Source organism: Colletes latitarsis, chromosome 9 (assembly GCF_051014445.1).
Source record: "Colletes latitarsis isolate SP2378_abdomen chromosome 9, iyColLati1, whole genome shotgun sequence".
Classification (NCBI taxonomy): Eukaryota; Metazoa; Arthropoda; class Insecta; order Hymenoptera; family Colletidae; genus Colletes; species Colletes latitarsis.
In genome coordinates, this window is record NC_135142.1 from 20974429 (window position 1) to 20992723 (window position 18295).

The 18295-nt window shown below is 36.6% G+C and overlaps 1 protein-coding gene across 33 annotated transcripts in view; it reads left to right on the plus strand.

Annotated features, from left to right (window-relative positions):
* The window catches only part of LOC143345222 (uncharacterized), a 95266-nt gene that overhangs the window by 2975 nt on the left and 73996 nt on the right, over positions 1–18295 (plus strand). The window lies entirely within an intron of this gene.

Below are 18295 nucleotides of genomic sequence, written 5' to 3' on the forward strand. Positions count from 1 at the left end.
TCAATAAATAAAATATATTGATCATACGAGTATGCTACTTTTTCAATTTGTTATACCTTTTCAAAAAATCTGAAGAAATTGTATAGTATATAACAATCTGTTAAAATTATAATTATCTAAACATGGTCAACCGAATATTTAAGGCAATAATCTAAACAAATATCGAATCTTTATTTTTTTAAATATGTTCCACCGAAAACTGTAAAAATATTATATAAATTGGTATTTTGAAACTTTAAACTGTTAAACGGTAATGGGTTTTTTATTTGTAATATTCAAAGTAAATGCGTAGTGGTTTAAGCTCTATTTGCAATTTGCATTTTGTTAAGCGTATTCCGCTACAGTCATTAAAAATACATAATTTTTAAACGACAACAATAGATACGAGGGTTTGATTATTAAAGTGCACTATTTCAATTTCTGGCGTTCTAAAAATGTAGTATTTTGCGGCTAAAACAAACGTTTCAATTATTATTATTGAGGGAACATTTACTATGGCGTTGCATCGTAAGGTTTGCACAGCAATACTGTATTTATTTTGCACATTCGTCACGTGTATCTTGTTTTCGTATGGCGCATTGCTCCGGATTCATGTTACACAATTACTACATTGAGAGGGACGAGTAAGCATTTTTTATTTAGTTTATCTCGAGGAAGGTAGATTAGAAAACTCGAGGTTCGCTGAAATTCCGTAATTTAATATTCACAAATGGTAGAACGATGACGCTAGGAGTTGCGTGTCTGGTTTTCGGTCCCCACGGTATCGTAAGAAATTCACGAGTGATAGAACTGATACCAAGTCGGTACTACCGATATCAGTTCGCGAGTTATGATTCGATAACAAGCACTATCGAATGTATAGGTACGAATAGAATCGATGAAAGTATCGATACATATTCGGTACTTCGTAAAAGTATTAATACCCATTTGATGATTCCTCCATTAATCTCTTTGTGTCTGCCAGATTTTTATATCTTAAATTGCTATTTCTACATTAATAATAGTGTAATGAAAAATAAATATTTTTGTTAAATGTGTGGTCGCATATTTTCTTTAACATTCCTTCGTGAGCTTTACGAAAAAAAATTCGAAAGTATCGACATGGAACATTAATACCAGGTATCTAAAATTTTAATGTCTTTTCGATACTTTCTATTACATACCTCGGTATTGAATTGCTCGAATATTATCGATGTCTAGTTGTATCAATCCCATAACTAATTGTTACGTCTCTACTCTGGCGCATCTAATAATAACGGCAATCAATGAATACGATTGACGCAGAAGTAACAGGACTTGTATACAGTTTCTAATGGTGTATTTGTCCATCCATCCGTGACAATTCCGTAGTATGACTCGTAATTTAAGCGCCGAGGGAAATCAAACGAGCGGTGAATACGCTGTCTTTTCACGGATAGCGGTCGACTCACCTGGAAAAACTCTCGTCGATGCAGTTTTCATTTATTTTGAGAGTAGATAAGAAATCGGAGTTGAATTTTATTTCTCTTATATGTCTGGTTTCCTTTACTGGTCGACGAATTCAAATACTCCTGTAGTTCACAGTAAATTATTCCTCGTATGAATTTCACAGAATTTCTCTTACAACATTCATGTGGCTGGTATTCCCAGTAAAAGTTGTACAATTATTACATACGTAATCAGATTCGTCGCATATTCCTTAAACAAAATACCAAATGAGCTGTGTCCTATTAGAATCGTAACGTTACTTCGACATTTTCAGTTTAATTTATAATACATTGTGTATAAAATTAATGTATATCTTGTGTATCGAGGCCTTTCGTTGTATACGTGCGAGTATTTTCATGATACGCTCTATAATTTTTTTATAGTTACCATAAACTTGTATGCAAGGTACGCTAATTAAGGTCAATAACGATTTGAATAGCTTTTGTAGATTACTTTTTTATTAGTAAGTAATGTAAAGATTTAATTTGCTTAATGCATGCTAAATACGCTCAATGAAGTTTCTATTCAAGTCGATGAAATACTTGTACAGGTTTCAATTAATCGAGCTTTGTTCTAACTAGTTGACGTCATTAACATCCTCTGTTATAATAACGGTGCGTTCTTGAAGATTGCAGGAGAATAAAAATGTAACATCATTGAACTATGTAATATATTTATTCTATTTAAAAATGTGTATTGTTCTGAACTTTTATTTAAATGTTTTTAATGACTATTTGTGTTCTTGAAAATTATTTAAACGCATAGTGATAAGATAAATAATATATTACAGTCGTTACTGTATTAGAATAAGTTCTTGTTCAAAACAATTTGGAATGTTGTTTCATATAACTAAAACATTCGTACAGAATATTTTCATCGTTACAAACCTTTTACAATGTTTATTCAGTGTATAATTCGAAGATAATAATTACACCGTATTTTTATTAACGCAATATTACAAGAGTTATTATTTTGAATTTTATATAAAACAGTAATTACACGTTAATTAGATATTTCCCCTTATTAATTAACAAATTGTATACTTTTATAATTGAAATTCATATATTTTGAAGAATTTGCAGCAATTCAATTATATATAATTTCCTGTCTTTTGCGTTGTCTTATTTTATTTAACGAAGAAATAGTTTATTGGTACTGCCAAAAAGGTAGTAACGTGCACACATAGGTGTAACAAAATTCGTATTTTTATTTTTATTTTTATACGCGTTGACGTTATTATTGTATTAATTCGTCTCCTTTTTTTGTATAAAAATGAAAAAAATGATTTTTTTTATATTTTTTCTCGTGTTCGATCTGTAAGCACTTAAATAGTAAGGGCGGTTCGGATAAAAGGGTCGATTTCCCTCTCAACTCCTTATAGTCTGAGACATTTTTAATATTTCGTTTCAGCAGATATCCAACGTGTATTTTTAAGGCGACCAATTAAAAAGATTACCTGTACATTACTTATTAAAATTTGTTATGCTGCTAAGAAATTCTACACACAAAGCTTATTGTATCGCTGATTACTGTACTGTTCGACATCTGTGATTTGTTCATACGTGCCATAATTCGTCAATTCAGCGTGCACACTTTCGAGTCACGTAAAATTACGTCAGAGTCCCCATCGGCGAGGACCTTGATTCGCGCCACTAGGCCATGGCTACCACCCGAAATCGTTTTCGGAGTAGCTATTAAAAAAACGGAGTCGGTATATATAGTTCGCAGCAACGTTAGTAAATATTAGAAGCAACGTGATTGCACTAAATAAAAAACAAAAGTTCTAACGAGACTAAATTGCACGTTATTGTTTCATTAGCAAGTAATTAATTATGCATTTATCAGACACGTTGCTTTTGTTCTTCGAATGTGTACTAGCTCATAAATTTTTATCTCTTTAAAAATCCCTAACAAATTAATTTCTATTTATCAGATAATATTTTATTTATTTCATGTTACATCAGAAACGAGCAATCAAGGTGTAACTCTCATACATATTTGTATTATTTTGTAAACGACAACCTATACATTTCATGCTTATGTTTAAATGGCCTCGTAGCTACAAATGAAAGAATTTAAATTTTTTACGTTTTGATTAATCGAGAATCGAGAATAGTGCTAAACGCTGAATCGAGTTCCACGAAATGTTTGCTTAAGGCGAGCAATAATTCGTTTGATCTTTCTGAATTACGTCATATTGCAAAAAATTTCATTGACATTCTCAATACGCAAATAACAAATGGGTTGCTAAAATCGTTAATCTTGTGGTAAACGTCTGAGCAAATATAGCGAGTGCACCATTCACACGTTCGCTACCACGCGTCATTTATGTGTGGCGATGATTTTATATTTTACGACCATACGAGCAAATGAATTATGAATTATATGCCAGTTTCACATTATGCGTGACACATTGTTCAGTTGGTCTATTTAATACATTTATTAAACATTATTACAAATGAATCGTGATTTGTGACGAACGGTTTCTTGAATAATGCTAGCGACAATACTAAGTTACATTACTATATTCGTTACGTTAAGACAACTGGAAAAAATTGATATATATCTTACCAAGTTACATAGATCTTTTCATACCAAAATACGTAATAATTTTAAAGATATAGCCTCGAATAAAAAAGTCAACGAAATTATTAATTTACATAGAATTTCGAACCAGAAAATATGCAAAATATCAAGAAATAGAAAAATGGCAGTGCTTTGAATAAGGTATAGCATTTACATTTTTGCAAACACGTTTTAATCTAACGTATAATTTAAAGATAGCTAAAAATAGACATACACTTTACGTATGAGTACTCAAAAATTTCGCTACGAGTGACTTAAAACTCAGATTTTGTGTACGTACGCGCGTATGTCGCGATCATTCAATTGATATCGAACTTCGCAACGCCCAACGTTCAATTTGACTTTGTCGAAGGATAAAGGGTCTAATAGCCTTGCACCATTGACGATGATGAATGTAGGTCACTCATGTATTTTGTACGAAATATATGTCTCGTTACTCGTGACATTCAATAGCATGACGGGTATAATTTCATGTACTTCGTATACGGAAGCATTATAGAGGGTATTGTGTCTCCATGCGTAAGCTTAAGACAGCAAACGCGTAAGGACACGTGACGAACCAGTGTTACATCTGATTGCTTACAATGCGATTATATGCAACATAAGCCCACGCTTGTTGGACGTACGTGCGGTTTTTATATTAACCCTCGTCTGGTTCTTAAAACTGATTAGAGAACACGTAGTGCAATCGTTATGATAATTCAGAAAGATGAGGACCAGTTACCCAGATATTCACTTTCCTCGAAATCTACGCGCAGCTTAACGAAAGATACCGTACATAACAGCGATCCTACGTGCAGAGATTGTTTCACTTTTTTGGGGGACAAAGTTACAAATTTATGTATCACACAATCTTTTTATTTTAACACTAGTACTACCGTCAATTATGGTGTACTTATTTGTACCAAAGAGATTAAAACCATAAATAAATAAATGTTTATTCATTCTCTTATAAAAAACTAAATTTTCAAAAACCTAGTCGAGTAAATTTTTCACAATTTTTATTAGAAATTACGAATGGGTCATTTAAACCACTATGGTAATTCTAGCCTTAAGGGATGGAAACGGGATACTTTTCATTTTATGGTCCTCAAACTGCACAAGGTAGAAAAAGTTACCTCTTCAAACTAGATCAGTCATGCAGCAAATTGTTAATTTTACTAAAGCATCACGATGTATTTGCGTATTCGTGATATCCGCTGTTTTATAAAGTCCTTGGTATCTTTCGATCAGGCTACTTTCAAGTTGAAGATCTAGAACATTGGTACGAGCCGAGTTTTCACGTATTGCTTCGCGAAGAAACGCGGTAGTAATTAATATGAATTTCTTGCACGCGTAATTACTGTTTTTGTTGCATCGCGTGTTAATGCCGCGTGACGATCGTTGCATTCCGATGCATAAGATGAACGTATGCGTAACGCGTAATGTACGCGCGTTACGTTCCCTACGTGTCACCGTAATCTTGACACACATGTCTATTAAAGATACGTTGTGTCTATTTTATTTTAAAACACGTTTCTTATAAAGAATCCAGTTTTTTTGATCGCGATAACGCGTCCGATAGAACGGTCTTTCCCCTCATAGGGGCAGGAAGTCTGTAGAAACGGTCTTTGAGGTATGCAAATACACAAAGTTCTTCGGCAAGCCGCGTACCAACCGAAAGGGTGTTCAACGGCCGTTTGAACCGTTTGAACCCCAAATCAGACACGTGGCCACAGGGTTTCGCGCATTCGTTAACTCAGTCGGGGCTACTCGATTACCCATCGAGGTATGCCTAATCAGATTCACGGAGTACGGCGCGGCTTTTTGTTTTCTATTTGTCGATTCCCAACCGCATGGAACTGGGTTGCGAAACCGCATAAAGAGATGCGCACACGCGAGCATCGACGCATCCACACACGAGGGTTCCTTCCGTGAGATAGAAAGGTGGACTGAAAATAAATGTTTTTGCGTCAGCGTGTCATTGCAATAGCATCGGTGCTTGAACAGCGAACGCGAGGCTCCGTTTACACTGGTGTAACGCGTTCCACGCACGTGTGTACACTGGAGATTGCAATAAAACGAATTTGCATCTCTTCGCGATGTATAATTCATCGTCGACTCCGGGATTCGTTCGATAAAAATCCGAGAGACTGTTCGTATACGCGTTCTTATCCTATTGGTACATCTGTATTTCGAATTATTAGCATGATACAAGCGGTACCTTCGTGAAAAGAACGCTCGAGTTCCATTCTTGCGAGATCTTAACAGAAAAAGTACACGTAAATATTTAAATAGCTGCGAATCTAGAATAACTAAAAAAAATCAATCTACGAACAAACCTTCTAACTACCTTACTTTTCAACCGTTCACCACGTGTAAAGGTAAATAATACAAACGTGTCACCACTACTAACGCCGTATGTCACAGTAACGCGATTTAGATCGACGCTATACCTTCGTAGAGTATTATGGATTAACCTTGATTTGACTAATTTTAATCACTTTAAATGATTAAAACCAGCGCACGCTCGCGAAAAGGTCGCGTTCTATCGTTCGAGAGATACGCTTTTGCGATCGGTTCGAACATTTCCCGATAAAATTTTGGCACGTTGCCTTCGATGCGTACTTACGGACGAGGCGTAATGTTGGGTACGTCAGTGATTGACCCACTTTAACGGCGTCTTATAAAATAGCCGCGTCATTAAAATCTTTGTAGGTGGCTGGAGTCGTTCGTCGGACCCAACAATGAACCGTGATGTGTCACGAGCGCGAGTTTAATTTAATTATCAAATCGTGACGGCCTCGAAATGTCGGGCGTCTTGACGGGAGCAGTTTAATAGAGCTGGCTCCGATGGAGCGCGACGCTTCGTTCGCCACAATCTTGCACGCTTCCCTAAATGTACGATCACAAAAGCGGATGGGGCGGTCGAGGGGTCTTGGCCTTTTTTCGCGACACTCAATACTTCCTCTGTCCTTCCGTTCTTTCCGCGTTTGTTCGACCCTGTAACCCGACGGCCACCCTTCTTTAACTCTCTCGCCGCTAAACTAGGGGTTCATGACACCCCAACGTCATTTAATTTAGTCTCGAGGGCTCGGAGAAGTGAGCCACTCGTACATACGAGTGAGCGCCCTCAAACGATTTTGCGAGTCTTCCAGCCTCGCCTCGGTTTGCCTATAATTAAGAACTCCGCGGAACTCATGTTAATCGCGAGAAAAACACTCCGACTTACAAGGGGACGAGTTATAGTATATACCTAGAATTAAAAAACTCTAAGAGGTTTCTTCACAATGGATGTTCGTCTTCGAGATATTTTGATTTAAACTTTGCACGATAAGTTTTGATAGTGGGTTCGAATCCCCGTCAAGTTACTGTTTTCCTTTCATTATTTTTCAAAACTGTATTTTATTTACTATATACATATGGCATACAGTAGTAAAATAGCATTATATGTCGCATATATTTTTCTATATTAATAATTTGTATTAGTCATTCATATCGTCGATATCGACGGTTATGATTTTCGGACATATTTCAAATACAGAATTTACTTAATAATGATTATGATATAAATATAATGCTACTTTACTACTGTTTTTTGCATTACAAATTCAAGGTTTGTTTGCTTGAATATCTTTATATACATAATAAATAAAATATATTTTTGCATTTGAAAACGAGGACCCATTGTGAAACCTATTAGGTTTTTTTGATACTAGGTATATACTATAATTTGCACCTGCTATATTTTCAAAAGCAATTTCCACGACTGTCTGGAACGAGAAAGACTTTTTAAGAAACGAAGTATACAATTTCGTTCATGCTACATCTTCTCTTAACGTTATTGCGCGCATTTGTTTTCTTGTTACGTGTACGATAAACGTAACCTTCTTGTTACTTTACATATGTTATTTTGCGCGTGTTTAATGACGCGGAAACGCTGTTAGCAGACCTTTTCACAAACCGGGCGAGATCGATCGCAGTAACGTTGGTTTCAGTGTCTTGGTTGAATGCTTGCCGCCAATTTGTCAATGGCAGACATTACGAGGTTGAATGCGGGGGTTCAGATATAGAAGATTGAATAGAGAAGACAAAGGGAAAAGTGTTCGATAGAATCCATCGTAAACGCTCCAATTCCTCGCTTAGCAACGCATCGCGGATACGAAACTTTTTCAAGTTTATTATCGCGGTTAACCTAATTGAATTAGACGCGTACAGACGTTATTAATAAGAAGTAAATTTGCAAAGCAAGACAAACTGTACTTTACCAGTTACTGATTGATCAGTGCAACAACCTGTATTGATTATTATAGGTAAGGTTAGACGGTACTTAGAGCAACAACCTGCATCGATTATTGAGCACTGGCTTAGATTGGATATTTTTTCCTGTACGCGGGTGTATTCACGGTAGATTATCAGGATAATATTAACCCCCTATCGTGCCTGCACGAGGAAAATTCTGAAATCAATAAAGCCGAAGGAAAGTAGCTCGTGTCGTTCCTGATGAATTTTTTGTGTACTTTTACCCCGATCTTGAGGAAATATAATCTCGTTCCCCTAGAATGCTCCGCCACAAATTGTATTATTTTAACACGCAAGCATAGAAATTCTGAAAAAAGCAATTGATCCAAGAGTAGATATAGTCTTTATTTTTTCAAACGTTTGTATTATACTGAGTAATTTGATCACTGAAAGAATGTTAATGAGTTAATTCGTGGACAGTGTCTGTACACGTATTTTATATAAGAACAATATAACGTTACGTTATCGCGAAGCGCAGACGGGCTGGAATTTCATTAAAACTTATGAGCTGCAGTCACCGTCCAATTTATTCACGGTGAAATAAAGCGCGAATTTCATCAACATTCTTTCGACTTCTTGTAACATCGTGCCATTTTGGCGAGCAAAACTCCAACGAAACAGCAAGTTTACGAGATATCGAAATTGAAACCGACGAGGCTAACTGGTACGTAAAAATCCGTCCGTTTCGTTTAAAAGTCTGAAAGACACGCGAATATTCTCACCTGGCGCGTACATACGTTTCAAGTAACATCTTTGACCAGTTCAACGAAACGCATTAGCGCGTTACGTACTAAATAAATGTGTGGAACGTAATTATGCAAGCAAAAGATGTGTATACGCGTATCCATTCAACAAGTACGTAAAGAGAAATGAATATGCAGAGAGGCGTAACGAGGGGAAAGCGTATGCATAGGATTCACGTGTCTGCGGCAGCGGGTGTTTTATGTTTATCTCGAGAACAAATGAATAAATAATGTACCGCCGACGTTTATTCTATGACTGCTATCTTCTCGCAGTTAAAGAACATCGAGATGCTCGTATCGAGGAACGTTAATTAAGCAACGGTGTCGATAGCGATTGAACGATAGACGGATGAGGTGATAAGGGGGTTCGTGGATGTGGAAGGACGCAAAGAAGGAGGTAAGCGGAACGACAGGAATAGGGGGCGGTTTGCTGCAATAGCGCTGCCGCGTTCATATCGACCCAAACTTCCAGACTCCATCTTGCTTGCCCCACATATACCTATGTACATATACATGTGCCTATTACTTGCCCCGCGCACATATACCACAGACCTGCCCTGCTCTCTGCCATGTTTTACTCTTCTTTCGCCTCGTTTTTCTTTCCTTTATTCCCGTGCCCTTTTCTCTTCCTTTGGCGTGCCACCACGTCGGGAAGTGTCTCGTTGCAACCGTCTGGAATCGACATACAATACACCGATTTCTACGCCGGCTGATAGCTACACGAGTTGGAATACATTACACTTCCGACTTTCTAAGTATCTCTTGTGGTGCGTCGAGAAACCTTAGATTCAAACACTGCGAAATCATTTTTATCCCGATGGTATTACATGTTCGGAAAGGTAGCGCCAGGCCATCGTCGCCGATAGAAACGGTTCTGTGCGCGCACGTGGAAGCAAATTTTTTCGAACAAATGTAAATATTGAAAATAGACATCGAGGGGCCGAGGGGAGGGGGGGATTGAGTGTTCTTGGGATTCACTTGCATCGTTGTTGAGTATTTTTAACCCTCCAATGCGGAATGACAGTGTTATGTAACAGGAGAGATGACTATCTTTTGATCGACCATTTTATTTATACGTTCCAGCGTTGGCAACCCGGAAATCGTGACGAAATATTATCGTTCTAAACTCAATTTATATATTGTAAATTTCCATAATACTGCTAAGATTGTATCAACGTGGTTTCGTGATCAAAATTAAAAAATTTTTACGATTCTCCGATCGATCTCCTTAAGCACGAAGTAAATATAGCACGAAAACGTTACAACACCAAAGCAGAGCAGCATAGTGATCTACTTTGTCGTTGAAATCACGCCCGACCCCACACTTGGGGCGACCCGTCACAAACGTTGCACAAATTGCGAATGAAATACTGACTTGGATGTCATCGATCATTGACCTGGATATTTTGTAGCTGATCATGACACGGTAAAGCGGAAACAGAATATAGGGAGATAAATGGTGACAATAATCGTGAATTATGACTTGTGCGCGCGACTTGAATCTTCAAATTTGTTAGGGCATTTACAAACGTTTAAAACTGAGCGAAGAAACAGAGTACCGTAATAGCGTGGATGGATTTAGTTATCTATCGTTGAAAAACTGTCACGAATACGTCGTTGAGACGAATTTAGCGTCTACGAGTACCGGATTATCCTGCTTTAAATTCTATCTTTGCAGCAGCTTCGAAGTCCTTAGCGCGAAGCGAAGTTAAATCGTTCTTCTGTTCATCAATTTTGTACACAGTTACTTACTTAACCTACTTTTGAGGATATCCGAGGAAAAATAAAATGCCGCGAATATGTTTATGGAACTCCGCCCTTGGACCGAACGAAACTAGGAAATTAGTTTTGGTACGTTCGTACCAGTGATTTATCTTTTTACTGGTATTCAAATTTATTTAAATATCAACTAAACATTAGTTTCAAAAGAAATAATTTGATATTTAATGGGTTAAGTTTCTCCTCATGACGCATATAATAATCAAGAATTAAATATTTTTAATTACACGAGACGATCGAAATCGGTGACCGCCATTTGCTTTTCCGGAGACGTAGCGATTGCAAAATGAAGCAGCTTAATATTCGAGTAAAAAGAAATTCGTTAATTGTCACGCCCAGTTACGACGAAAAATTATTCCGCAATGTTCACCGTATTGTCGGTGAAACTTCAATCGACAATTTCTGAAATATCTACGTTTTATTCTGGACGCATGCGCGACGAACACGACCTCGACCCTTTCAACCACGCTCTTCATTGGTCCCCCTCGGTCAAAGATGGAGCTCTCCTGTTCTCGTTTCCTCCGGCGTGTCGACCATACATTTAATTAAGCCCCAATGAAAAGGACGCGTTGGCGGCGATGAAGAGATTACGTTACTGGCTAAAGTAAACTGACATATATTCCAACTTCAGGAACAAACAGATCCTCGGGGCGGCAAAAGGTGTTCCGCTAAAAAATTTATGGTGCCATCCTGAAAACGCAGACCGATCCCATTTCACGGGGGACTCGTAAATAAAATACAGTACAAGTACTACAGTTTACTCCCAAATCGGAAAGATTTGTTACTTCTATATTTCTCACTATTTTCTTCATAGTGATTGTACATTTAATTCTTGGTTTATATACAATATTTGATTTCACCTAGAAGATGTAAGGAAACCTAAGTCAGTGGTTGTAATAAAATTAAAAAAAACTGGATTATAAGGTTAAATATAGCAAGCAATTAATGAAAATATTTTTGAGGATGCAACACGAATTTAAATATTTTGTGTTGGATTTTCCTTCGTCGGGATCTGTCGGATAAAAATTGTGTCACGTGCACAAATAATATATTAGAAGGGTACTTGCTTTACCTCGTGCACAATTACACCATGCCCTCCAGCATGATATAACGATATAACAGGTTCAGGGTTCAATCGTTTAAAATCAGCATCTCATCGTTGTCGTAAATTCATCGTTTGGTCATTGTATGAGACAGAATACTATTATTTTGCGACCTTTGGACACTCTGTAGCGTTCTGTTTATCAAAACACGATCATCAAAGACGATTCTTCATTTTTCCTCTCATTATTCAACTTACAAAAAAGTAATTCTACTATGTATTAAATGTTCACGCATTCTGCTATTCCAGAAGTAATATTTATACATCGAATTCGTAGAAAGTGTAAATCTTCCAAATTAGTTTAATATTTTTGACATCTTTTGCTCTTGCATACCTACATACGTGATGTCTGAATGACTCATGTCTGCATTTGCATCGCTTACTCTACTTACTTCAACGTAGTATTTCGTGAAATATGTATTCTACGCTAATAAGAGTGGTCCAGTCATTTTTAGAGCTCTTTTGCAATATTTAACACTTTCAAACTAACAAACATATATGTGCGAAATTACACAACGGTCTATCCCAATATATTTCATACTGTACATTCACAACTCACAATTCACAAATATGAATATTATCGTTTAGAGTAAATCCTAGAGATTGCTTTTCTTTAAATAATTAAATTCCCTTTACTCATTATATGGTTATAAGTTGCCAAATTGTTAGTGACCGTGTTATTTTTCCAAGTTTGTTTAATATTTTCGACTTGTTTCACTCTTGCGCATCCACGCGATGTCTCGGATGACTCACGACTGCATTTGCCTTGCGCATATTCGAGTCAACAAATTGGGACGCGCGACAAAGAGCAGACAACAATTCATGACCCAATTTTCGGCGTTGACCGCCACGAGATACCATATAAATCACGGGATTTACTCTCGTAGAGATACAGCCAAATATTTTTGAATACGCGCTTGATTATGAATTATCCCCGTCAATCACAATAACCCCGAATGTCCCGACAAGAGGCGCAGGAAACATTTAACCGATTTAACGGGAGTACTTCCGTTGGACTGACTGCACGAGACTGACATCGTACTATCATCCTGGTCGTTGATCGTCTTGTTATATCGAAACGTCGCTTGAGTCACTATTCAGGAATTTGGTTAACGTTTTGAATACCAGTCCTGCCTCGGAGAAGATTCGCTTTCGTAAACCGTTTATAAAATATTCAGTTTTGTGCCTTTTGATGTTTGTGCCTTTTCCGCGTGAAAATTGGAAAATGTTGTAAACGAAATGCCACAACTATTACGTGCACGGTACTGGTACTCTTCATTGTATTCCTCGTATTTTAATATCACGGAGAAGAGGAGTTTTCGAAGTTACATTTTATAGGGTAACTATGTTACGAATTTTATTATCTAGCCTTTTCCATAAAAAGCCAGTTTGCACTTTCCCTCTAATGAAAATGTTCGTTAATGAATCGCTTTAATCAATTAAATAGAATTTGAAGCGGTCGACACGATAAATGCTCGTTGCTTTAAATGTTTGAATTTTTTAAGTATTGTAGAATAGAGTTGACATTGTTCCGTTGACAGCATTTTGAAAAAGTAATAAATATATGATAGAAAATTTAAATTACATTATAAATCACAAATTAAAGAACCGATGAAACTTACAAATTGTAATTAAATTTGTTAAACTTCTATTAATAATTACTTTGGAACAAAGTTAAGAATATAACTTTCCTAAATGAGATTAAATTCAAGTAATTCTCTTCTCTCGGTGCATATTGGGATTCGGATTAAAGATAAGTCGCGGTAATTGATGGTTTTAAACGCTGACTAATTTTCATTTCATAAAAATTTATGTTTTGTTATTTTCAATGCTAATTTTTCCTTTCTTTGGGTGTAATTTGCATCGTAAAGGAACTCTTACAATTCTTGGGTAGCGTCCAAAGGTAAAGAACATGAAATTTTGGTGATTGCCCGTGACTCAGTAGCAGTGAAGTAGTAAGTGCTTCTTGAGCGAATGTATCCGGTGCTTGAACTATTATAACGGTAATGATACAATCTTGAGCATCCTACTGTTAAAGCAAGAAACTATGAGTTACATTTTACGAACACAAACGAACTCGTTCCTACATTACGTTTCACGTGAGAATGTAAAAAAATGATCGACGTTATGGGTATTAATAAACATAACAGTGAATCGAGCGATCAATTCTAATAGTTTTGATAGATTATTTTTAATTTCGATTAACTTTAATAATCGTTAAATTAGAGTTTATTTCGCCTCCTTGGGAACGTTCAATAATATTTTTCTTCCAATTTATGGAGTTACTTTTTCTTTTATTACGTACAGTGTAAATGGAACGTGCAACGTCATTGTGTACATGTTTACGTCTATTACTTGCAAGACACTAAACTGGGACACGTAAATCATAGGCATAATGGATGCAAGTTTTAAAGTGTAAACAGTATTAGTGCGGGGCTGATGACGATATAGACGCGTCTCGTTTCGTGTTCCAATAATCAGTCGTTCGGATAATCGATGTTCTGCTTCTTTCGACCGCAGTGTTCGAGAACCTTTATAAACCTGATAGTCTTTTAACATTTCTCGAGACTTGGTTTCATTTTCTATTTATAGTGTGTTGTCGGTAGTACGTAATCGGGCTCACGTGTATATGAAGGAGCGTGCCTTTTAAATCACATTGAAAACCATGACTCGAGTATCAGCTTTTTCAGTAAATCGGCCGTGCCTGTGCGTACACGAATATGCCGTCATCTTGGTCGAGCGAGGCCGTGGCAAAATCATCGTAAAAACCTGTAATATCGAAGCAGCCAGCACCTGATGACCTCAACGTTCACGTCGCTGGACGTGATGTCATTTGTCGTCTCTAATGTATTGCGATTATGCAAGAGGTGCTCATGCATGATACAAACCGTCCGATAGAAGGGGATTTGATGCCGAAAGCGAAACCCGGGTCTTCGTTGCATTAATTTAATAAACACTTGCTTGATTGGAATCAGTCATGCGCGTTCGGCGTGCCTCTTCATTGGACATTTAAACTGTTTACACGACTCTATTTAAAGATTTACGTGCCCGGATCTGGAAATTTTCCATGGAACATACTGGAATTTGAGGGAAATTTCGGTTCGTTTAAATAAGTTTACTTATGCAATGGTGTATTTTATTTAAAAAAAAGTTACACTTACACAGTGTTATTGATTCGTTCGAAAGTTCCGTATGTTTTGTATACGATGAAATATTTCCCAATTCGATTTCTTCACCGTCTCGATATCATTAAATTGACATTAGACCGAATGTTATCCTAAGGGAATTCTTCCCCTATCAACTATTTACGAGCGCTTTGTTTCGAAGTATTCTTTCGATAATAAATTCTTTCTTGAGATAGGTTCCAATACCTTCTCTGTTATAGATCATTGTTATTTTTATATGACGAAGTACTATAGAGTTACGATTATCCGGTACGGATTATATTTCATACAAATAAAGAAGTCACAGCTGCATGCATCCAGCAGTGATGTAGATACTAAACAGTTATTGAATAAAGCGTAGAAATTTTACATATTTTATTTTTTATTAATAAATTGTATTACTACATTACCCATGGTTTATTACAAATCAAAAACGAATTTTTAAGAAAAGTTGATGGAGAGGTGCCTAAATTTTTCGATGAAAAAAAAATTTTTCAAATCGTTCTGGAAAAATTATTTTCGACTGCAGGGGTCAATTACAATCATTTTTGGTGATTACACATACCCCCGAAATTCTACGCATTTTCGAGAAAAAAATTCCTTACCGAAAATCTAATTTCAGGCCAGAAATCGTTCCCCGAAATTTCATGCGTATCTTTAAAACGTCATAACTCCTGAACGGATTGGACGATTTTAATGTTTAAAAAAGCAAACTACGCGTATTTTGATGGAGAATATGTACAAATCGCAAAAATATTGGAAAAGTTGGTCCTTGACCCCGTAAAATGAGAAAAACCCCATAAAAATGGTCAAATTTTCAAACAGCCATAACTCCTATAATTGTGAATATATTTCAATGAAACTTTTTTTTGAAGTAGAGCTCATGGGTACCTACAAAAAAGTATTAGACAACTTTTCTGTAGGGCGTCAAACAAAATTATTAAAAATGAAAAACGAATTTTTAAGCAAAATCGACAGGGGGTAGGTGCCTAAATTTTTCGACGAAAAGAAAATTTTTCAAATCGTTCTAAAAAAATTATTTTCAGTTGCGGGGGTCAATTACAATAATTTTTGGTGAATAGACCTACCCCCGAAATCCTACCCACTTTCGAGAAAAAAATTCTTTACTTTACTTTAATTCCTATATTCCTCGTTTTTATCACTTCATATGCAGATATAGTCTAATTATCCGCCATATTTGGTTTTCCGGCAATTTCTGCAAGGCAGATCTTGTTGAAAATAAAAAGTGAACAGTTACTTTAATAAACAATGAAAGATCTATTACTACTACGTTTAAACGGAACACCAGTTCGTTAATAAATATTTCTAACGAAAGTATCATCGATCTTTGCATCATCTCATAAAAATGCACTTCTTGCATGCAGAATTAAAAACAATTTTCGTCGTATAAATTCATATATAAAATCCATTTCCTGCAGTCTGTAGAGTCATCAACATGATTGCAAGGAAATTACATTTAAATTTGAAAATGCACTCGCAACGTCCTGATACGCTATCATTAAGCCTGTAATTACCGTAATTAGAGATCTTTAAACACGTTATGCTGCACAGGAATTGAAAATTACATGTTAAACCTAAATAGAGCGATTAAATATTTATTCAAAGGCGGCAAAATGTAAACGGTGCGTGTCGCTTCCAAGTTACATCCCTCATATCTCTGGTTTCCAAGAATCCCAAGGCGTGTTGCGCTATCGTCCCAGGCATGCCGTGTCGTCTTCATTGATAAACTACGTTAACTCAGGAGAGATCATCGCCGAAGATATTGTTTTGCAAGAGGGCTAAGGCCTATTCGTGAGAAATTCTTTCCCCGCAGGACTCGCGGGAACCTTGCTGCAAGAGAATTCTCAGCAACGCTGATAAATTTAATTAGAGCCGCGGATAGGGAGGCTCTTCGGATGGAACTTGGTTCGTCGAAGAAAAACCACGAAAATATTTGTACGCAGTGAACGCGCGTGTCTCTTGCAACGTCATCGCGCTTTCGCACCTTGACGTTATTTTTAACTATTATGTTCAGCATCGTCGGCTCGTTGTAGGTTGAGGTCTCAATTAAACCGTAAGTCGTTTGCTCTGTTCTTTGTCAGAGCATGTAACTCCGATTCGGTTAAAGAAAACGCGTTTTTAGACCCGCGATATAAATATAACGCACGTGGATTATTCGTTCGAGTCGCGGTTCTCCAGCATCGTCGCTTTCATCTTACGTTTTGGGAATTAATGTTATATTTTTACACGAATTCGTGTATGCTAATTAGCAAGAAACGCGAGGAACGAAAAGTATTTTTCTATTTTAGAATTATGATTTTTCTCGAACCGAAAGTTGTGGGACAGTTTGTGCGAATTTTCATCGCTGAACTAGAAACCGTTATCGAAGATGTAGCTCGGAGCGTTTTGAAATGAACGACTTGTGACAGCTTCCTGGACTAACTGACGTTTTCAGACCAAGGTAGGACGCACGAAGACGCCAGGAATATTATTATAACGAAATCGTAACGTGCGTACAGAGTAAGAGACGAATCTAAACCAAGTTAATAAGCTGAGTGGATCGTTGAACGAGTCGTTGAAACCTAGAATTTAAGGTATGAAGTATAATTGGAAATAAGAATTGGTCATGGTTACTTTCCATGGAAAATTTCAATGAAATACGGTATTTCAGAAATGTTGTCTTTGATACAACCGACTCAATGAAGAAGTCTTTAATTCGTAGCTATGCGTGGCTTCTTCCTCCTACGTTTATGCTAGTAATTTGTTACTACTACTAGAGTGCCTGACATTTCACTACTAATACCATTACCTCCGGTACTAATTATACCGCCGGTGCCAATGGCCGACAAGCTGTTTCGCGAAATAGTTATCAGAGCCAAACAATGAACTTCCCAAACCTCCTTCGTTCGTTGACTCAATAGAAATGATAGTACGATTGTAATCTAAAAGGCAATTACTTTGATCTTAACGAGTAGAATTGCTACGAATATTTTTGTACCATTTTTTTTTTACCATAGATGACGTTTAGTATTGAATTATGAACTACGAAATTTGTTATGAAATTTCGTAAATATGCACAATAAGTGTCCAAGGTTTAATAACCCTGACCTTTACATGTGTTATCAAGGTCATAGTCTTGAGTAACGACGAAATTATCTCAAATCAAAGTAACA